Source organism: Hetaerina americana, unplaced genomic scaffold, assembly GCF_022747635.1.
Source record: "Hetaerina americana unplaced genomic scaffold, ioHetAmer1.1.p SCAF_13, whole genome shotgun sequence".
NCBI classification, from domain to species: domain Eukaryota; kingdom Metazoa; phylum Arthropoda; class Insecta; order Odonata; family Calopterygidae; genus Hetaerina; species Hetaerina americana.
Window position 1 is genome coordinate 8,533,182 of NW_027286403.1, and position 23,794 is coordinate 8,556,975.

A 23,794-nucleotide genomic window follows, 5' to 3' on the forward strand; every position below is an offset into this window, starting at 1 on the left:
AACGGCAAGTCCAGTGCTTCTTTGTTGAAAACTGTTCTCTCGACAGAGAGAGGTTAATGATGCAAATGCACTTCACACATGTATTAGTGTTTAATTATCACGATATACTGTAGATTGACCCTCACAAATGGCTCTGAAAACAATGAGTCTGTGATTCCGTACTTGCCTGTCTAGTCAAGATATTCTACTTCGAGTGTTTGTATTTTCCGAAAGGGAGAGGAAGACAATCATCCCCTCCCCTTGAAAGAAAAGAAACTGCTGCTGAAACGTCTACGCTGTACGTTCATTTGGGTATTCGTTATCTCAACAGATAACAAAATGAACTCACAACCTGTGTCGAAATACATCGATGGAATGGAAGGTATTCGGTAAAACCTTTCGCAGCATATTGCGCTGAATTCGCAAAACGATAGATTCTCATATTCATCCTCACCGGAAAAATTGAGATAAATATAAAAATTTGTCCTTTTTTTCTGTCATGTATATGTCACACATTCCAAAAAATGATCTTTGGGAAACAAAATTCTACACAAAAAATTCCTGACGTTTCTGGTGTTCACATGCTTCATATAGGCCATGTTTTACCATACCAGCATATATGAATATCATCAATACATATTATTGGCTCCAAAAAGATCCTCCCACCCCCATTGCCTCTTGTAAAGGCGCAACCTTTGCTTCCACCCAATGAACCCCGTCGCCGTGAGGCTGAATATCAGCAGAGAAATCGCATCAAGCATTGATTCCACACCACCTCTGCTAATCATCGCGGGGCCGTGAGGGAGCAGGGACGATGAGGCGGAAAGACAAGAGGAAGGAGTGAAGACCGGTGGAGGGAGGTGATGGATAAGTAATAGGTAGAAAGAAACTCGGAAATGTATGTAAGCACGGCGTTTTTATGGTATTTATTTCCCCAAAGGTGCCATTCGAGCATTCCTCCGATTTGACTCCCATTCGCGCAACCCCACTCCTTAAGGACCTTAGGGGTGTGTTCTCTCTTTTGATCTCCCAAGAGGAAGAACAGACATTGTGTAGAGAAAAACGCGAGGCGATCATGAGAGATGCAAGGGGTGGAGTGAGCGAGAGAGAGAGGGGTATATCGGATGTGCTCCCCTATAGAGCTAGATGGCAGGCTGGTTCGAGTAATGAGAGGGTGAAGCAGCAAGGAATACCAACAGGTTTTTTATTATTGATGGTACAGAGTACGTTCCGAAGGTAATGTAACTAGATTTCCCGCGCCGCTCCTATTGGTCAACGTGAGATTAAATCACTTATAATAGGTGGAGAAAATGCTAAGCTTTGCCGCAAAACCGATCATAGCGCTCTACAAGATGTGAAAGTGGCAGGACGTCAGTTATTGTAAGCCTCTGCGCACCGACTGTGTCACGAAAAAAATGGAATCGACGATCGAGCAACGTTGCGCGATTAAGTTTGGTGCTAAACTGAAAAATTCTCTCGAGAAGACTAAAAAAATGATTCGTGAGGCTTACGGGGGCTCTGCTCTGTCCTACTCAGAAGTTTTGAGGTGGTTAAAGGCCTTTAAGGAGGGCCGGGTAGAGGTTCACGACAAACAACGCTCTGGGCGGCCGTCAACCAGCAAAACCGACAGCAATGTGGGTTGTGCTTGATAACTGTTGGACTCTGACTGTCTTTTGAGTATCAGGATGGTTGCCAATGAACTGAACTTGTCGGGAAACTACTGTTGTGTTTCGCACTGTTACTGAAGATTTAGCGATAAAGGAAAGTGTCGTACCCAAGTTTTTGTCAAACGACTAACAGACCAACCGAGCGGAAATTTCAAGTGAACTTCAGTAACGTATTGATATTAAACTTGATTATTTTGACAACGTCATTACTGGTGATGAATTTTTTTTAATGCCACCCGTAAATAAAACGCCAAAGCTCTTAGTGATACACCGACTAGTCCCCCTAGCTCAACAAGGCAAGAATGAGCAAATCAAAAGTGAAAACAATGCTCATTGTCTTTTTCGATAGTAAAGAAGTAGTCCATAAGGGTTTTGTTCCTCAAAGACAGACAGTTAACCCTGCCTACTTCGTGAATGTGCTGGAAAGACTCCAAAAAAGGGTCATCAGGACGAGAAAAGATATCTCCGCTCCCTGGCAACTCCATCATGATAACGCGCCTTACCACAACGCGCTACGAGTCCGCGAGTTTGTCGCCTAAAAACAGCTATCAACGCTTGGCCACCCCCGCCATAATCCTAACGTCGCCTCAGCCGACTTTTTTTTGTCCCCTCGGATTAAGGTAGCTCTGAATGGAACCCTTTCGTCGTCCATAGAAGAGATCCAATCAGCCGTGAGGAAGAACTTGCAAGAGTTCCCCGAAGACGCTTTCCAGAGTCGCTGGAAAAATTAGTAGAGACCTAAGGACAGTAATTTTTATAAATTTAAGTTTTTTTGCTAAACCATTAAATTAATTTCTCATAAAAAATAAATAATTGTATTACTTTCGGACCGTACTCTCTATTCTAAAGGGTAAGGTAGATTTGGCAACGATACAATTCATCACCTCTCTTTAAAAAAAACACAGCCCCACAGCGGACACTATAATAAGTTCCTCATCGATTCCACATAATTCTTTTCTCCCTTCATTTCGTTCAACATGTCTATCCTTTTTCTACCTACTATTATTTGCTTGCATAATATTTTCCTCCTCGACAGTCCTTAACATTCCATTGCCAATCAAAATGCTCTGCATCCATTTTATTATTTCCTTTAAATTTATCCCAACAATTCATTATTCTCCCCTACCATGCTTGCCTAGAACTTCCACGTTTGTTTTCCTTCCCCTGAGTTTTACCTTTTATAACCTTGCATGCACTTACATTCCAAAGGTGTCCAATAAAACATGAGTTCTTAATTTTCCACAGCCTTTATTTTGAGGCGCAACGCTTTCCCCGACTTGCGGCATCATCATCATCGTAACAGGTACCAGATGATACCGCAAGTCGTTGAAAAGCGTTGTGCCTTAAAATAAAGTCTGAGGGAAATTGCAAACTTATTTAATATGGACATCGAACAATACTAAGAAGTTAAGCCTGAAGTTGTCAATTTCATCATTAACATAAGTCTATTGTAATGCTTCCACGGCTATAATTCCTATGAGTAAACATTCACGTTTCATATGAAAGTTTTAACGAATCTTTTTTGAACGTCCTCACTCAACGTGTCTACCATAAATTACATCCTTGTGAAAGCTTTTTCCTCCAACGTAATTATGTTTTCATGCCGATTCCATTGTGACCATTTTGATCAAAAACCGATCCAATATGACTCTATCATTTTATTTCTAGAATTCTACGAAACAGAAAAATAAATCCTGATGGTATTCTATAATCCCTTTTGGTGACCTCATTATTGCTATGGCACAACACATGCCTCTCCCCTTCACGAACCTAAGCATATCATCGCCCGTAAAATAAAAAGTTTCCCTCCGAACGATTCTCTGGATGATAATCCTGAGTACCACTTCCTCTGACGGCGAAATTAAACTAATTGCTATACAGTTCTCTTATGCGGCTACCTTTCCTGTTTTGAGATAAGGAAACTCTGATTAAACTTAAATTGTTGTGACAAAATCTCTTATCAATAAATATTACGGATTAGTACATAAAAAGTTTTCCTCTCACGATTTCCTAAACCCATAGGTAATACCACGGAAATTATTCCACTCTCACGGCCTCGTATGATTTCAATTCCCATGATGCTTTATCTACCTTGCATTATACTCTCTTTGTAATCATAAATTTACTCCCTTAATGTGTTCATCAAATAGAATATCTATGTATTCATACCATCTCTCATGAATTTCTTCAGGCTTAAATAATATTTTGCCTGTGCAAACAAGAGCAGTGTGCACGATCATTTTCTTTTAGTGAGAGTGCTATAATATTCCTGTTTATAGCACCAATAGCTCCTTTCTTTTTTAACTTTTTCATATTCTCGAACTATGTCTGCCTCCATATTTCTTGCACCCTATTATTTTCTCACCTAAATTTGTTATTCAACTGTAGAGACTTCATTCTACCTTGTTTTGTGTTTAAAATCTTCTACAGTCATTTTTCGTCTCCCCCCTTTAACCACTTTGTTTTCTATGAGATGTTTTTGCTCTTTTCTTATTTATCCTTCCTTAATATTAATTTACACATTCTTCATCCGTTTATAATATCTTCCTATTTTTCATATTTTATACGTGCTGTTACTTCTTTCATTTAGGTACTTCCACCTTTCATTTCCTTAACAGTTATTCCAATTTAGTCACAATTAGTCCACGGAAGCCCATTTTGGGGGGGGGGGTGTGGAGAGAAGGGCGAAAAGAAGTGGGTTGGGCATATTCTGAGACATTGGAAAGCTTTCCATCCCCATCCTATTGAGAATACTCTAATGAAACAAAATTACGATACGCAGGCCTGGCGCCGTGCAATGGAAATTAAAATTCTTCCCGTATTTGAAACCATTATTTCTCGAAACGCCGTATAATCGCTATGGGAAATTCCCTGTTGACTTAATTTAATTAGTGGAGTGTACATGGGAACGCATTAAATCTGAGGTAGTTAGCCGAAGTTACGAGTCATGGTGCTCAAGTCAAATGGTCAAGGGTGCCCGCCGCCAACTGGCTCAAAGTTGAGTTTGAAATTTTATTTGCGCCGTGAATAAATATTTACATTTTCATTGATTTCATAACAAATATGAACAGCGATGGATCTTATCGTGACTCTTTTCGTAACTAGTTAAATTTGGTGAGAAAAAAATGAGGAATTTAACTATAGATATGTGTTACTGGAAGATCATGCGGATGGCTTTTTAATCTGGCAGAATTTTTGTTACTTTTATATCATCTGAATTTTTTTATTTCTCAATAAGCAAATTTAAAGGATTGCGATTTCTTGTAAATATATTTCGTTACCTTTAGGGAATTAAAAAATATGAATGCTTATAAAAGGTAACAAATGTGGAAGGGCTCAAATATTTCCTCATTCCCATGTCCATTATTTTATGGAAGAAATATTGTGCATGGCAGGAGAATCATACGCGTTTATGGAGAAATCTATATCAATGTGATGAATTTGGGCTACTGGTTTATTTATTGTCGTTACAATGAAATTATTAATGTGAGGGTCGAATGGATAGAGATTTATTGGGGTTGGACACTGTAATTGGAAAAGCTTATATATTAAAATATGCTATGGGAAACATTTCAGCAAAAAAGTATTAGCCCCTTGTCGTAACCATTTGTATTGATTCTTTGACTGATTTCTCTGAAATGCTCGCAAAAATTTTTTGGGTTTCGGGAATAACCCATTCTTCATCCCTCCAGGTTTGAGCCAACGATCTCTTGATGCAAATAGAGTAAAATTTTTTGTCAATGCGTGAATAAATAAACTTCGTCAAATAAATGAGATCCTTAGCTTCAATATATTTGTACAAATATTTTTACACACTTAAATAGTAAAAACACTCAGTTGAACTTTAAATCGCTAATAATATTTCCTTGGTGTCTGTGAGAACAAAATGAAACTAAATCATCTTTAACTAGGATAGAACTACCTTTTTTTATGTAAAAACTGATTCCGATAAATTCTACCAAGTGGAAAGGGATGTATACATACTTTTCCTTTTTATTTATTTGCGCGATTCTTCCTCAGAATATTCCGATAAAAATGAAGGCGACTAAATTTACAATCACTGATTAATATTCAAGGGTAATTTGAATTTGTTTAACCTGAGATGAAGAATCATTTGGGATCGATAGACAAATGGAGGAAACTCATTTATAAGGAACGCATTTTTTTAGAATTCATATCTTTTATGGAAAAGAAGAACAGGTTTAATCTGGAAGTAGGGTATCTCCTTTTATGTATACCAATAAAGTAATAGCGTGCAAAATGTTGACTGTGATTTTGGGAAGTATACACTGGAATGGATCAGATTCCACTCTCTGCTCTCTCAACTCCTTCTATTATTTCCTTGAACAATCACCGAGAATATCACTGGAAATTAGCAGAGCTGAGAATCAAAAAGCTAAACCATATAGGGTGCAAGCTGAGTTGGTATTATTGTTAAACGGTACAGCAGCACTGTCATTCCTTCGATTATTGCACCCTCATGCGTCCCAATTTCAGTCTTTTAATTTATATTTCAGGTTCTTCAATGAATGAAGTTATTAAAACCGATTTCTGTCTTGTTCAATCTTGATTGTTTAGATGATGAGACAAAAAACATTTTAACTAATCCAGAGTGTTTCATTGCCATATTTATGGCGAAGGCTTGTCTTTAGGGATGAAACGGAAATTGATTTCAAGTGGTGGGGCATCCGTTTTGGGCCGTCATATTAGTGGCCATATTACAGCTCATATCTCCCTTGTGGTCTACGCATCTCTCTTGAATGCAATTTGCACGAGTGAGAGATGGTCACCACTTCAATACGTGTTGGCGTACTGATATTGAACTTGACAACTCAATGTGGTGAGCGTTGTGGATCACTAGGACGCATTAGAGCATCGAGAGAAAGGGCACATATTCCTAACAAAGTCAACCGAGTAAAATCTGTTTCAGCTACCCAAGATTATGAGCAAATATACCAAATATTACTCTAAACTTTAATGATTCAAGATCTGTCCCTAAAGTAGTAGGACTTATTTTTTCCCGGATTGGCTCACAGAGGATTTTTCTGGCTGAGTGCGAGGAAGGGGAGTCTCTGGAAAGGCTAGAAGACGGTGACAGTAAACTCTGGGCTTTTGCAGGGTGCAAATTTTTCGTTAAGAAAACCTGCATAACGTGGTCTTGTTGTGCTTAGTCATGAATCAGTCAAAGTAGAATAACGTTATGCATTCGAGTTTTAAGTGAAACTGAACAAAACCGGGAAAGATTCCCATGAAATGCACAAGGCAGCTTACGGTAATAACCCCATAGGTAGATCGGGTGTTTTTGAGCGGTACTACTTATTTTGGGAGGTAGAGAAGATGTTGAAGACGCTGACCGTTGAGGACGTCCTTCGACCTTAAAAAGTGAATGAACTCTTGCAAGAGTGAACACTTCGTTGGAAAGGGATCGCAGATTAAGTGTTCACGTGGTTTCTGATGAACTTGGCATCTCTTAATTTAATGTGCAACGACTTTAGATCGAAAACATGGGATGAGAAAGGTATGTGCGAAGTTGGTACCGTGAGTGCTCTCGGACAAACCAAATGAAACTCGCAAGCACGCGGATGTGTTAAGAGCTTCTCAGCAATTTAAGTAGGCCAGCCTACATTCCTGAAGTTACCCCAGCGGACTTCTTCCTCCTCCCCTGTCACGAAACCGTGCTGAAATGACGTCAGCACAGATCTATTGAAGCATTAGAACAGACCGTGACGAGGGAGCTTAGCATCATTCCGGGTGCCGCCTTCCAGAAGACGTGGAAAGCCCCCTGGCAGCGGTGTGTGAACGTAAAAGGGTGCTACTTCGAGTAATTTCGAGTGAGTATATGAATTCTGGCAATACATTTTTAGCCGACTCAGTCCTACCACTTTTGGGAAAGACCTTTTAATTTCTCTAAAATTTGTTGAAAGTGACTTTTTTTCATGTATCCTTATCTCAATAAAAGATAAAATTTTCTCATTTTAACTGTATTTCGAGCACTTTAAAATTACTGCAAATTAAGTCCGCTTCATGACTAAGTTTAATGTAGGTAATTCTAGGTAAAGTGGGTTGTTTTATTAAATTAATGATTACGTGGTGTAGATATGTAATAAACTCTTTGGAGATTGTCTTCAAAAAAGATATAAAGAAACGAATGCGTTTTTTAATTCAATAAAGCATTCCTCGGGCGCCCTCGACGAAGGAGTCCAATTTGAGGGTAAGAGGCAATGAAATGGGAACAAAGGATAGAGGTCATGCGCTTAGATAAATACTTCAAGTTATTAGGAATACAAGTAGCTATGAAGTTCGTATGCTGCCTCGTAGCTTGTAGCTATGAAGAATGGGCACGAAAGATGGAAGAAAATTGTATAAATGTAGGATTTTAATAAATTGTCGTTTTTGTGAAGCAATGCAGTTTTGCCATGAAATTCCCAAGAATCAAATGCGATTATATTCGAATAAATAGGAACGTAATGTTTCTACACCTGAATATTTGATCAGTTAGCTACCTTGCGGCGCTTTGTAGAAGATGGAAGAATCAAAGGAAATGGTTGGGTAATGATCTGATGGTTTGAAGGCTTGTGCTAGGAACGGGTTAATCATTAGACGATGGTATGAGGTGTTGGCCGCATAATGGACAGGAATAACCACATAAATCCACTTAACCCATATTTTTAGAATCTCCATTAACATTCTCTCCATCTGATATTAATTTCAAAGCAAGATACAATTATTTTATCGGAAAGTGTATGTTTCGTGACTTTATCATAGTCATTAAATGAGTGGAATATTTCGTATAAATGATATAGCAACTAAAAATATTTCCTATTACTTATCACATGGCAATGCCTCTGCAAATGGTTATTCTTTGGAAAGGGAATATCTTTATCAATTATCTGTTGGATTTCAGGCCATTTAAATTAATGATTGAAATAAATATCCACCAATTATCTGATGCCTCGCAGAGACCGTCATACGAGTATGTATATGCAGTACACTTCAATCAATAATGGGAACCTGATGCTATCACATAATGTTTGGTGCACTAAAAAGAAAAATATACCATTAAAAGCCTCAAGAGATTGTATTATTGTGAATTTATTCCCAGAAATATAGATATTTCATAAAATACCGTTGTGTTCTTTAAAAACTAGCTCATGTGGAAAACGTTATACGTTGTTCTTCTAATCACAAACTCATACCAATTTGTCTCTTCCAAAGAAGAGGAAGATATAAATTAAGGTCAAAAATAAAATAGTAAAAAATTGTAGGTTTTGATCTTTGTGTCTCAATCATCATGAATTTGATATTGTTTTTAGATAAATACTCGCGCTTTTATCAGGGGAGAATTAAAAAAGAATCCTAAAAGGTAATACCCTCATCTTATAAATCTATTGATTGAAAGACATTGGTGAGGAGTATTGAAAATAGCATAAGTAATTAATCAAAAATTACGATATGATAGAGAATATTTTACACAGTGACACTGTCCACTCAGATAACCTGTCTATCACAAACCCATAAAAAATCAAGGGCCCCCAGGTACTTTGAGCTTTAAACTGTTGGGAGGTCCCGGTAGCGTTGGAGTGTCAATAGATGCCTTCACCTGCCAACCCAGAGATCACGTTCGGTTCGGTTCCTGCCTAGGAGTGCTTTTCTGTGCATAGAGCGTGGGTGTTTGTTATAAAAAACAATGTAATGTTTAAGAAGGGATTTCAAAGTCTCAGTCTCGTCCAATTTAGTAATTAATTAAATTAATTAATTGATAAACCTTATTAATTACGAGTTTGAGTGAAGTATCAATCTAATCTTTCTTTTATTAATAGGGGAAAATGATAGAGTTGAAGACATACACGTTAGAATCTTATACAATGATTTGAGCCTTAAACTCTCAGGTGAGTAACCCAATGCTCTATCCACTTGGCTACCACGGTGATAACAACAATGATAACTCCAATCTAAAAGAGACAAACATGCCTCGGTCTCGTCAGTTGGAATGTAGCCGTAGTAAATTCTAAAAGCTGAAAATTTGTTATAAAGCTGGGTAAAAATTTAGATATATAAGAGCCAGTTGGCCTATCAATCTGATTACATCCTGTGATACGTAAACTACTTTAAGATATTTGGGTCCTAGCAGCTTTTCATTTAATTTACGTATGTATTTAGTAAAAACAGAGAGACCCCGTAAAGGAAATATAAATGTTACCTATGACGAGGTTAACCTACATTTAAAATGTTTGAATGTAATTTAAGCAACATGGACTACTTCAAGTCTTCTTGAAAGAATCACTCGGGAAGCATAATTAAAAGCTTTATTAAATGTTAACCTAAATACGAGGGTCATCCGGAAAGTAGTACCCGTTCGTGAAATAAAGACACAAAAGTAAATATTAACAAACATAAAAAAATTTTATTTGAAAGAGGATACTTTAAACTACTTCTCAACATAATCTCCAAGCAAATTAAGGCATTTGTCATAACGTGTGACAAGTTTCTGTATTCCTGCTGCATAGTCCTTCGCCGCCAGCTCATTGAGATACGCGAGGGACCCATCTTGCACAAATTTTTGCATAATGCAGATGGTGTTTAACAATTTCATGAACAATTGTTCGAGAAACATTGGGAAAATGCTCACAGATGTCATCAATTGTGACGCGCCGATCGTTCCTCACGAATTCGTCAACTGAGCTCACCAGTTGGTCTGTAATGACAGACGGTCTCTCCGAACGCTCATCGTCGTGTGTGTTCCCCCTCCCCATGTTGAAGTTGCGACACCACCGCCGAACAGACGACTCGTCCATTACATTGTCTCCATACACCTCCTTTAATTGGCGATGAATATCACATGGGCGAACGTTTCTTGCATTGAGGAATTTAATCACTGCCCTCACTTCACAACTGGCGGCGTTCTCAATTTTTTTAAACATTGTAAACAATCACAGAAACAACACAGGCAATGCTAGCGTCACGCAACTTGGCTCAGAGAAGGCAGACAAGCCACTGAAGCTATCTGACCTCGTCCAGCGGCTACTCGCGTCGTCAGCACTTCATGCGGCACGAACGGGTACTACTTTCCGGATGACCCTCGTATATGGAAAAATAGCTTCAGAGCGTTTTCTTTTTCGAAAGCTTAGGTATTCTGAAATGAAAGGCAAACAAAATGCCATCCATACTATGATGAAAATATTAGATCATATAGTATATAATTTATGCTCCGAAAACTGAGCAGACAATCCGTTTTTACGGTCGTTATGAAAGACCACCTACCCAAAAAAAACAAAGAATATGGGCCACTATATCCTCCAACTGAGCCCCATGAGAGGCTCGAGTCTTCCGATAACACCTGATCTCTTGAGTGCATCGCGGGAAAACGGAAGCAACACCACATTTTACGTGGTAGTCCAGTGGCGGTCCAGTTGCACTCTCCACCGTTGATTTGAGCGTGGATAGAGGGCTCGAAAGGGTGGGTGATCGCCGAACAGATCGGTGCTCAACCATAAAGTGGGATTCTGTGGTTGATTCTGAATGATGGCCCGTGTAAAAGGCCAGGAGCATGAGGCTCGAGAGACATCCCGAAAGAAGTCCATGTGGAGAGTCAAACAGAACGTTGTGAGAGGAGCACTGTAGTTTAAAGCAGGCATTACTAATGCTCCGTGAGAGGCCCTTGAACGCATTGTTACATGCAAACGCGAGTCAGCACTCCTCGACCCGCGCCGTGAGCGAAAACCTACTTCAAAACATTTGCAGGGCTAAAGTAATAACAAAAGTATATGTTACCGGTCCTGAATGGCAAACTTAACCCCAAAACGATCAAGCCTTCCCCTTTAGATTTTGCACCTCGCCTCTGGATTGAGGGTTGGGTATTGGATGCCACTGGTAAAGCGTGGGAAGCGATTAGAAATATGGTGAAATTTGATAATGCTGCGTAATCCCCAAGGTGCTTCTTCCCTTGGAAGCGTTGGCAAGCCAAATGTAGAAATTCCGTGCTTGGTGTTCAGCAACTAGTTGCGCAAAGTTACCCAATCTCCGTTAAAGCCGCCGATATCAGTATTTTAAGTGGCGATACGCGTGTTTTCAGCATCTAGCCCATAAATACATTTGTCACCGTGTACTTAACCCATTTTGTGATTCCTTTGAATTCGGAAATTTTACTTGATAGCTAAATAAAAATTATTAATGGGACTTTTAAGAGGAATAAAAAGCTAAAAAATGTATATTCAAGCTTATAGAAGAGCATTCGACAATAGAATAGAATAAAATCCAGACATTGGCGTGGATTTGGATCGTATAATGAGAAAATATTTTTAAGTTACAATTCAGAGTGGAAAAATCAACTGTATTTCCGTTGATCTGCTCAGCCATTTACGTGCCGCATTTATGAATCCCATTGCAGGAGTCATATCTTGTATGAAGAAGAAGGTAAATTATTATATCGGGAGGGAGGGATTAGGCGATAAACTGGTCAGCAAAGTAAAAGTAAATGCTGTGAAGTCACAGGTTAACTAAGAAGCACTCCATGATATCGGCACTCATTTTATTGTAACTTAACCATTTTCCTTGCAAGATGAACCTATTGCAGCCTTGGTTTTACAAATCCCAATCATTCTGGAGCCCTCATTGATAGTCTGTTCCTGCTACGACAACAAAGCAAAGGGAGTGAGGGATGAGATGAGTGCAGGTACAGCATTTTTGAAACATTTTACGGTACATGTTATAAAATATGAAAGTCGCCAACCAGAATTAAAATTTTTACAGAGTTAAAATCTTTCCTTTTTTTGCATCAAATAAATTAAATATCCATAAAAAATTATATTTACAGTATACAGGGTGCGTTTCATAAATAATACGACTAATTTTTTCTAGAGGCGACGATACATTACAGGGTATCTTACATGCTGGGCTAGGTGGAGGGATTTAAATACGTATATTCCGATATAACATTAAGCAGGTCAAATTATGCAATTAATTCTATTACTTGCATTTGACCACCCTGGTGAGGAAAATTAACACAAAAAAAACTGGTAATAGTCATGTTATCCGTCAAACTGAATACTATTAAAAATATTTGACTACAGATTTTACTTATATTAACAGAATCTCTTAATAAAAAAATATCGCTGCAGCAAATGCACCTCCTAATGACCAAAAGTTGGTTCTATTTAAATAGCAAAAAAATTAATTAAAGTATAGTTTCAGATAGCGGTATAAAGATCACAAGCGTGATGTGACGAATGGAAAAATAGCTGCCGTGCTTTCAACTATTCACGCAATTTTTATAACCCTGAAATCGTCCCTTGAACAGGGCTAAAAGTTTCAATGCCAACTCTCAAGCTTCATTCAATAAAAATGTAGGGAAATTTTCTCCTTTAATTTTCCGGTTTTCCTCTTGATTTTCGTTTAAGGGCAAAGTTGGAACTTGAAAATTACACCATCCCTCCCGCTAACAAATGGGAGTCGCGATGCCAAAATTCAAGAGAACTCAGAATAACATTTGATTGGAAATCCACTTGCGCTGTGCTGTGCGCCTCATGTGTCATAAATCTTGCACTTCCATGTTGCCGGTACACTCGCACATCCTGGCTGCTTCCTATCTTCTGACGTGATATTTAAAACTTAAATATTTAAAAATCATAATTCCATAAGAGTTACTGTTGTAGTAAATTTAATAACGAAATATAATTTTAGCATGGACCAAACATTTAATTTTTATATGAATTATGTATAATATTCAGTCAACGTTTTACCGACAAAGCAAGAGCTTCCAGTCAGTGTTTATTTTGTACAAACCTAGTCAGGCTCAAATAAGAATTTCTATCCTTCACTATTTTATCCTTGAAAATAATAATAGATCACGGTCGGATGAATGCAAGACCCATTGAACGCCCCACATGGACGGTGAGGGAGTTAGTCTCGGCGCTGATGAGAATACATTGCTAATGAACTACCTACGCGATTTGAACAAATAAGAGAGTTTTGCGTAGAAAAGTTTTCTTGCGACAAGTTAATATCAATAAACACAGATGTAGCAAGATAAATTTCCTATTTACTAAAATACAAGGTAAATGTTTCAGGAGTTTCTATACGCTTGGCGTTGACAAGTATTTGTCACAGAGTGAGGGCGGTTTATTTAATATCTTTACCAACACTATTATTACACTCTAACAAATCGGTAAATGAAGAGAAGAATTTTAGAAGTAAAGTAATATGACTGAGAAAAAAATCGAAGTGGAAATTGATAATTGGTAGAAGAGTGTGAACAACAGAGCTTCACATGTAGGTCAGCGTTTTAAATTAAAATATTGAAACCAATGAATAACGGCGAAGTGACTGAAAATTTTAGTAGAACGAAAGAATATAATGAGTGGAGTTCGTTTAAAAATAATGAAACATTTTTAAATTGAGAGTAATTTTAATAATTACAATCATAAATTGGGTAAAGTGGTACAAATTTCTGTTTCACAGAGTTGACCTCGTACATTTTTTTCTAGTGTCCGTCGTGGAGCGGCTTTTCAAAATCTACTCATAGGCATCCTGATTGCATAATATGTTTTCTAAATAATATGCTTATTACTTCTGCTGTTCCCTTGCATTTCTAGACCTACGATAATGTCACCCAGGTAGTTATTTGCATTCGATTACCTTACATTACTGACTCTCAGAAGTAGCTAATCTGACTTTGAAAGTAAAACTATAGGCCTACATTGTCGCAAGCTTCCATTTTATTCTTTCCAAGAGAAAGTTCAAAATGGACCTAACGATACCTTCTAGCAAAATTCCTTTTTGGAAATTGCCAAAAGTTGGTTCTAAAAACATCTTACTTAATTTTAGCCCGAGTTATTTCGTACTTCTGCGAGTTTACTATATTACAAGTCCAAATTTTGAGCTTTTGATTTGCCTTATTTGTGACAGAGAGTGTATTTTTGGACATCAGTGTTACCGGCGTTTTGACGTATTTAACAGCTCTGTGTTTCCCTGGTGATACAAAGGCGCAGGAGAAGCAATACAAAAAACCATATTCTGCGATTAATCATCTCTGCTTTAATCTCGCTTGAACGTTTGCATCTTTCTGGATTTCATGCTACGGAAATTAATTTTTTTAAATTGTAATAATAATTAGGTTATAGAGTAATATTTTCTTCAGCAAACCTTATACATACAAAACTGCACTGGGGGACTCAAAAGCAATTGGCTGCCGTTAATAAAAACTAAGGCAAAGAAGTCAACTATCAATTAATGCTTACTTAGAATAGAAATTTAAAACCAAAAACGTTATGATCATCGTTACTCTCTTAACAATGTTCCATCCTTGTAAAATATACAGTTTTCTCTTTGGTCACCATAGCCTTTATGTCAAATTTTCCAAAAACCTTGTTTTATCCTGACGTAATAAAACGGGAGAAATATATACTTTTATTAGACTTTTATAGAATAGTTATTCAGAATGAAGTTATAGATACCTTCCTTCGTGTTACTGTACGCTATCCATAAAAAGGTCTTTGAAAACTCATATTCACGGAAACTAAGGCTAGTAGAGAACATCTTAATCAGCATTACTCTATTGAAAATGTTCCTTCCTTGTATAATGTACAACTTTGTCTTTGGTCACTTTAGCGTCCATGTTAACTTTTTCAAAAACCCTGTTATTATCTTATTATATTATCATTAACTAGCGCAAATTCACAGAAGTAAGCCACGTTTATAACAGCCGTTTGCAATTATATTTTGCGTCCCACCTCTTTTTTCTCACGTTAAGATACTTCGTTAATGAAGGAAACTCCTGAATTCCCGGATCTGCCCACGTCGCGAACTTTTTCAGATAGGAGACTGTTTGCTGCGTGCGTAGGTGGCCTCAAATTCCGCTCATGATTAACAGCTAGTCGTCGTTCACACCGAAATAAAAATTGTAGGGATGTCTTCAATAATCCTAGCTTGGTATTTACTGGCACTTGGAAGATATAGGTCTTAATTTCAGTGGTTGATGCGTGAACAGTGCGCATCCGGATGCCCAATGGCGCTCAACCGGGTACATTGCCGAACATTTCAGGATACCATATCGCGTTATTGTAGACGTTACCGTCAATTGTTCATCGTTTTAAAGCAGAAGGCTTGAATATTGCATATAAATACGTCGTCTTTGAATCGAAATGGATGAATGCAATATAAAATTCCAAAAATCTTCATCGTTTTCCTACCTGCAAGTTTTGAAGTTATACTCCCTTTTGCTCGCCAGCGTCATTTTCTTTCACCAGATGAAATTGAAATAAAAAAGGCAGTTTGGTGATAGTATCAATGAAAACAAAAAGAAATACGCACGAAAGTTCACCCTCATTAAAAAAGCACGGTATTTCTTGCGAGGTCACTAGGGAATAACGGATTTTCCCGTTCATTTTAAAGCGGATAAGACTATCAGCCCAAACTCTCTGCCCATTAAAATGTTTGCCGATGATTCAAAAGCTTGTCAATTAATGTATTTATAATCACTTACTAAACTGATATCAGCACCCAAATTTGAGTTACCATTATTTTGTTGCTCCAGAAAATGCAGATCCCTACTAAGATAATATCAGCATTAAATCCCTCGACAAAATATTCCACTCCACATTTAAGGTTTATTCAATTTGGTTCAGCTGCAAATATTTGGATAAAAATGTACTATAAACTGTAAAAGTAGAAATAAATTACTTATCTGATTTATAAATCCCACTAAAACCGCTCTCAAAATTGGAGGAATGTTTAATGACGGGCGATCATAATTTTTTATTCGTATAATTTATTATGCACAATTTTAATGTAATATTAAAGTTTTACCAAAGAGGTAAATTCACGTGTAATCCCAGTGTAATGTACGTAGCACATATGGTACAAATTTCATTGTTTCAATTGGGTATTACGTCAGCTGTAGCCGTCTGAAAATAATCGTTGGTTGAGGCCTATGCAAAACTATGAAAGGTATTATGGATAGTCCTTTTTTCCCAATAGAAGAGCTATCAATTTTAAAAATAATATTTTATAATTCAGTTAATTCAATTAAAAGCATAAAATATATTCATATCCACAGTATCAAATAGGTATATATGCGATAGAAGATGAAATGGGTTGATAAGTCAGGGTATACAAGGAAAGTCGGGAGTGAGTGTAGTTTTAGAGACTGTGGAGGTAAAGGTAGTCTCGGAAAACAAAAGAGTATTCATGAAAAAATTATGCAACTATAAGTTAAAATGGAAGATGTTAATTAGCAAGAGAGTGTATCCTTTCCTAAACATCCTAAAATCAGGCATTTTTGTCACCTCCTATTCCGAAAGGAAACGTCGTCAAGGATATGAATGCATGGATACCCTAGACATAAATGGCAATCTGAACATTATCATCAAGTTACAGGTAAATTCTAAGTAAAAATTTAACCATGTGAATCGCAAATTAAAATCGATACATTGAGAAATGCGTGAATGAGTGGTACACCAATATTTGGTTCTCAATTTCGAGATTTCAATAGGAAAAATAAAACGGCTCCAATTAATAAGTCTATCTAAACAATTAATATGCATACCTTTATTTGAGACCTTGGTCAATAGTATGAATTACCCGAAGTTGTTTATTATAGCCATACATTTGACCAATAAATACTATTTTATTATCTACTTAAAGAGAGCAGGATAGGATGCACCGAGACTGAAATGTAATGATGTAGAGGAGATGAAATGTGATTTGAGTATCAAACATTTTTAATTTCGTGAATTGCTTCCTCAAAATACATGAATTTTAATTTTTAATGGAGCAAAGATTAGATTTAACTTTCTTTCCCGAGTGTACCCAAAAAATTCCATGTGATACTCTCCCGCCAATTCCGGGCTTTGGGAAACGCGTCGGCATACGACTTGGAGATGTTGTCGTGGTAGTTATGTAAAGCTCTGCGTTGACATTTTAACACAGTAACCAACTTCCGGTTTGAAGAACGTATTTACGGCATCAGCATTCTTTTATTAGCTCGGGCAAATATTCCATTGAGCCGGAAAGAGTTGGAGGAGAGCAGAATGGGTTTGTCAGAATTAATGGTGAACTGGAGTTTGATCTCGCCACTTGGGAATTTAATTGCGTTCCTTACGGATGCGGCGAGGAACGCAATTTGAAAGAATCAGTGAACGGGAATAAATGCGAGAAAAAAAGAAATCATTTACAGAGGCTTCGCTGCCCAAACCATGAGTAGGCTATTTTTACGACCCTTTGGAACCGTACGCTCATAAAAAGACTTTCATACGTCTCTCTTGTGTCTGGCAATAAAAATTTACCTCACTGAGCTACGAGTGAAGATGCATATGCTTTACCAAGCAGCATTTCTAATAGAGGCGATGACTGTCACTTAGCCGCCAAGGTGTCAAAAATTGTATCCTATCCTCAAGAACCAGTCTGAGATTGAGCGAAGTGAAAATTTTAAATTTAACTAAAACTTCAAAATTAATGTACAGATTTTGCATTCAGGAAAGTGCTGGGATTGAGAAAGGCTGCGCTTTGAAAGGGTTTCCCCCAGTGTACATTCTACAATAGCTCGACAAGCTTCTTCTTCAGGTTTTTTATTTTATTATTATTATTAAAAATACACATGTGCTGATAGACAGAGTCAGGTGGCACACAAGTCCCAAATAATTGCAAAAGATAATAGATAAAATCAGACTTCAAAACACAAATCTATTTAACAAAACAAGCAAATCCCCATCCCATTTACATCCATTAATCAGCAAGAAAAAAAGATTAATTAAAAAAATTAAGCTATTTATTATAATACAATACACCACACATCAATCAAATTATTACATTTATCCCTTACATGAATTCTTAAAAGTATACACTCTGTTAGGAAAGGGCTCGAAGGGCTTTAAATATGAGGGGACCCAATTTAGTAGTTTGAGCGTCTTGACTTTTGACTTGACCCTCACCAGGTCTCTACAGTTGCTCGCCGCTCACAAGAACGTCCATCCACGCCGCCTAATGGCGTCCCCTTCCCTTTCGGGGCCTTTATATCCCCTAACTTCTTTTCCCACCTTAAGTTGACATCAATCCCCTTGGAACACCCTACTACTCCTCTCATAGACCTTAATTCGAGCTGTCCAGACGCCCTGCCCCCTATGCCCCCTTCCCCGCAAAACTTCCATTGCCTTCCCCACACCTATCGCCCCAAAAACTCTCGCCAGTCTCGACCCCTCCTGTCCTCTCAACCGCATTGGGCAAACATGCCCCGCCTCCTTCTGGGCAGCCGCAAACCTCCCCAGCCGCACGCACCCGACCGATCGACCATCAAAGCAGCCCTTAGCCAGAGGCTCCTTTGGCTGCCGTTGTCTCCAACCGCAAGAGAAGAGAGTTGCATTTTTATTTCTTTATTGGCTTATTTTAACACTTTAGTGAGGCAAGACTTAATAATCCCTACTTCCACCAAACTCTTTTACATTACAATAACGACAATCACAAGCATCTATGCCCTAGTTAGAGGAATACCCAACTTGGTGGAATTCGAACTCGCAAACTTTGGATTGGCGGGTGAGGACAGTGCCCCGCCGCTACCGGGGTATTCATTGGGTTGGCCTAAGGGAGTGGGGAGTAAGGCTTGGAAAGTATGTGGCTGTAGTGTGGGGAGTTGATGGAGAGAGAGAGAGTGCGGTGTGATGTAGAGAAATGAGTCGGAGGAACAGGGTAGAGTGTGCTTCCGGAGAGTCTGTTTCCATGGAGATGAAGAGGAGCCCACGCACTCGCTACTTAGATATCGCCTTCATCCTCTCTCTCGCCCTTTCTTCGTCCCAATGTTCCCTTATTCCCCTCACTCGGCTAAGGAAACGAGTTCACGTTTCTTCGGCCTTCCGGCTGGCGGTCTAATTCTCCGTCGTCTCCGGCTTCTCTTATTCACTCGCTTCTGTCCTCTCAGTCGAACCAAATTCACTTCCTTCGGGATCATCTCTTCCTTCAGGCCTCCTCTTTAATGAAAACTTCGCTGTTATTTCCTCAATCCACTCCTTTACCCCGAAAACCCGATCCTTTGAGTGTGTTTCTAGGATTTTTGTAGAAATGAAAAGAAAAAGAAGGACGAGTGGCGAGAGTAGCCATTAAAACCAAACTTGAACTATTTTTATCCATGGACTCTACTCTGTGCTCGAAAGCCTCCAAAGCTTTAAACCACTGTCAAAAAGTACCCCATCCATCGCAATCTCTCTCACGCACCTACTTTCCCCCCCGTTTCGCATCTGAGGCTATCTGAGGATCACTACTCTCCGCTCCCTAGAACACACCAGCACTCCTCCACAAACATTTGGTGACGCCTCGGTCTCTGTTGTTGTTGGCAAGTTTCACAGCGTGTCTAATGGCTACATCGCTCCAAATATGGATCGAGGAGTCACGGATACCAATTTAAGTGAAAATATTGGGCACCCTAAGACAAAAATGAATACAATTTTATGGGCAACGGATTCTTTTCAGGGAGGTACGGAAGGTTCAGAGAGAGTGATTTAAAACTCCCTCGTGCCCCCTCAATATCCTCCTGACACTCCGGCGTATAGTTCACTAACCGTGTGAGGTCCAGTCTCAGATGACCACTATAAGTGGCGCTCCCAGCTCGATTGCAGCCGGCGATTATGAACTCAATGTGCAGTAGAACTCCATTTCCCACGCGTTCTCCCTTCAGTCTCATCCACCCTCCCATTTTGCCCGTGCGTCTCTAAAGCTGCTTCCTTCCTTCCTCACAATCCGTTCCCCCGTCTTTACCCCTCCCTCTCCCCAATACACTCCGCCGAATCCCAATACCCCACAAACCCTGACACACTCCAGCGTCAACATAACTTTCAGGCTAAAATCTTGGAGTTTTTCTGAAAAATTACAGTCCGGGCCATCAATCCATCCACATGTCTTCGGAAATCGAGGTGAGATAAGTTAAATGGGTTTGCGGGTTTGTTTGTACGAGTGGGCGTGCTAGACGCTGCACGCTCCTCCTTACCCCCGCCGGTGGCCCTTCCGACCTGGCGACCTCCCGTACGCCCCCTCTGGTGCCACTCAAACCGATCCTCCCACCCACGCCGCCAACCCCAACACCGTATCCCCTACCAACCCTCTCTCCCACCACTGTTGCCGACATCCTACCCCACGCGGGCCCTCCCCGATCGCCTTCGCGTACACCACGCGGACCTCCGCGCCTCGCCGCACGTCGCACCCACACTATCCTATCGCACGAAACTCCTCTTCCTCCTCAAATGTCGCTCAAGGCCCCTTCCTTTGTCACCATTCTGTTAATTGTTTTCTTTGCCACTTCTACACTACATTTCCTCCCAACTCCTACGCCCCCTTTCCGCGTTAACGTGGCGCCATTCGGATACCAAGGAGGAAGCACTGCCCGCAGGAATCGTTTGCGTTGTGGGATTAACTGCCCCATTGTTTACACGGTCACAATTTATGAGTCTTATCTGCCAAAATGCTTTCCTCCTAGAGAAATGTTCTTCGGCACCCTCAGTTCTTCGATAGTTCCGTGGACCAATCACGAATTGCTCAAGCAGTTATGCTAATTCGTGGACGCATACATGTAAAATCGCTTTCTACGGGATAAAATAGCAAAGAGTACCATCCGACGCGTTCATTTGCTTTCATTTCATTTATTTTTAATCCGAATTCTTTGGAAAATATTTGTATTTAGTTTTGAACGGTCGATAGAGATTCACCCTCTCAGTGGGCCAAATTTTTTACCTTCTATTTGGGCTTATACAATAATCTGTCCCTACAGTATCCGAACAAATATGTTTTACCCAATATCAATTCTGCGAAAATGTCGTCGTGTTATTCATGAATGGGGGACGATTCACTCTTATCGGACGGGTGGCGGGTTCTCTGGTGAAGTCCGTTTTTCGAATTTATCGGCCCGTCCTCCATCGGCATAGGCTTAAATGAGGATTTAATTCGCGCTGCACTCTGATCCCCCTTCTAATTCCCTCCTTCTATAGCCCAAACCCCTACGCTCATCCTCTCCGCCCCCTTCGACTCCTTCCGGCGGAGCCTGTTTTGTGGCTGGCGGGGGACAACGGCTGCTCTCGTTTACACTATCGCGAGTGTCGGTCGCCTCTCTCTCCTTCCTTTCTCACGTCCCCGCCTACCCCTCCTCCAGCCTGGCGTAGGCAATTCGAAATGTTCCTCCGTTATCCTCGTCTCCTCGAATCCACCACCCTCCCGTACCATCCCCCATTCGGTCCCCCTCCACCGGAGGTGACGTCATTATACGGGGCAGTCGATGCAGTTGTAGCGGCTTAGGGGCGGGAGGCACGTGCGACCCCTGACGAGGTCGCTCAAGCCATTTAGGAGTGGGGGGCGTGTGGGGGGGACGATGTGGGACGAGGTTGGAGGGTGGGGAGAAAGAGGGGAGGGTGAGAGAGCGGAACAAATCCCCGTCCCTTGCGCTCGAAGGGAAGACAAGTGAGAGGGTTGTGAAATATTTCGGCCCGCCGTGTGACGACCGTCGTGACTGGATCCACGGCGTTATCCCAAGGGTGGGCGAGTTAGGATGTAGGGTAGAACGGCTCAACAGTTCAGCCGAAGAGAGGGATCGGGTCGGGGGACTTATTATACCTCACACAGGTTTTAATAAGTTTCCGACTCGCTCCCTAAGTAATAATTTGCCTTGCTCTCCATCCTTTTGTTGATGTACCTGAGAACCACTTTAGCTGCACGGGAAATCAAATTTATTGTTCTGTTGTCCTCACGTGGTGTAGCCGTTATCTTTTTCGAAATATAACACTGATCTCACAACTTCTTCCGGCCAGATTCCTTCCTCATAGATTCTACGAATCAGTACATACAGTCTCTTCCTATCATATTTTCCTAAAACTTTTAGTAGTTCCGTCGGAATGTTGTTTGATGAAATCAAATAAGGCCCTACTGCCTTATTTGATTTCATTAAACATTAATGCCCTTTATATCTCCCATTTCGGTATATCCAACATATAATTTCAAAGGTAAACAATCTCTATTGGAGGAACAGTTTCAAAGAGCGTCTAATTTTTTTTCCTACTCGTCCTAAAATAATGAAATAACGAAGGATTTTCGGAAGTGTATACGACGACGACTTTTTTCCTAGTACTTGATGGTCAGCAGGCAATACATGTATTTTTTTAATATCCTCGCTCACCAACTGCCGCACTGAATTCTATCAATTCATATATTTTCCATTCCCTGCTAAGCGTATAAACGCAAGCATATTAAAACGGAAACAGAATTTTAAAAAAATTGCTTTCACATGTCAATATTTTTACTTTTCTATTTTGTACGTTGAATATTAACTGCCTGCGCGTGACACTCGAGGGAAAGGAATATACAGTTATTGAGATCCGTTGCAGTATGAGTTGTAAATTGGTAAAGATGAAGTGCTGTGGAGCAATACACATTGTCATTTTATTAAAGGGGAGTAATGTTACAAAGCTAGTCAATTAAATCACTCGTACAATGCAATTAAATATTTTCCAAATTTTTCCGTAATAAGTGCCTAAAAGGTCATATTAGTTCCTTCCTTCCAGGAGGAGTCGTAAAATAAAATAAAATATATTTTTTCTTCTCGCCTCTCCATTCAGTACAAATCTGAGCCCATACAAAGGCGTAAAGGTAATTTGGTTAATGTAGCTATTGACATAAAGAATGTAATTCATTGATGAATTTAAGAGAAATGGCCATAATCTTAACTAAAGCCGTAGGTAAAACATTCTTAAGGTGTGAGGATTCACATTAATTTAATTATTGGAATTCTCGGTGTCTGTCGATAGACGTTAGTGTAAGTTGAATACTGGTTCTCTACACTCGCGTACTCGCGCCAACAGCATCAAATAAGGAATTAGGTGATACCAAGTAAATGAGAAATTGTAAAAATCTCTACAGGTTTTACTACTAGGATGCCCTAACGGTATTCAGAAAGATAAATAGCACACTCCGTGTCGACGCGCGGATCGAAAGGTATGCAGTGGGGGTATCTGCCGAATTTAAGTTCAACAGGTGGTTATTTGCTTCCCTCGGGTGCGAGTTAAACAAAGCACGTTTCATTACAGGCTTAAACGTTGAAAGTGAATAGTCTGGGGACTAAAAGCAGATACTTGTTCTAATGAGGGATCTAATGTTCCGTTTGGTGAAAGGATATCACTTAAAATACA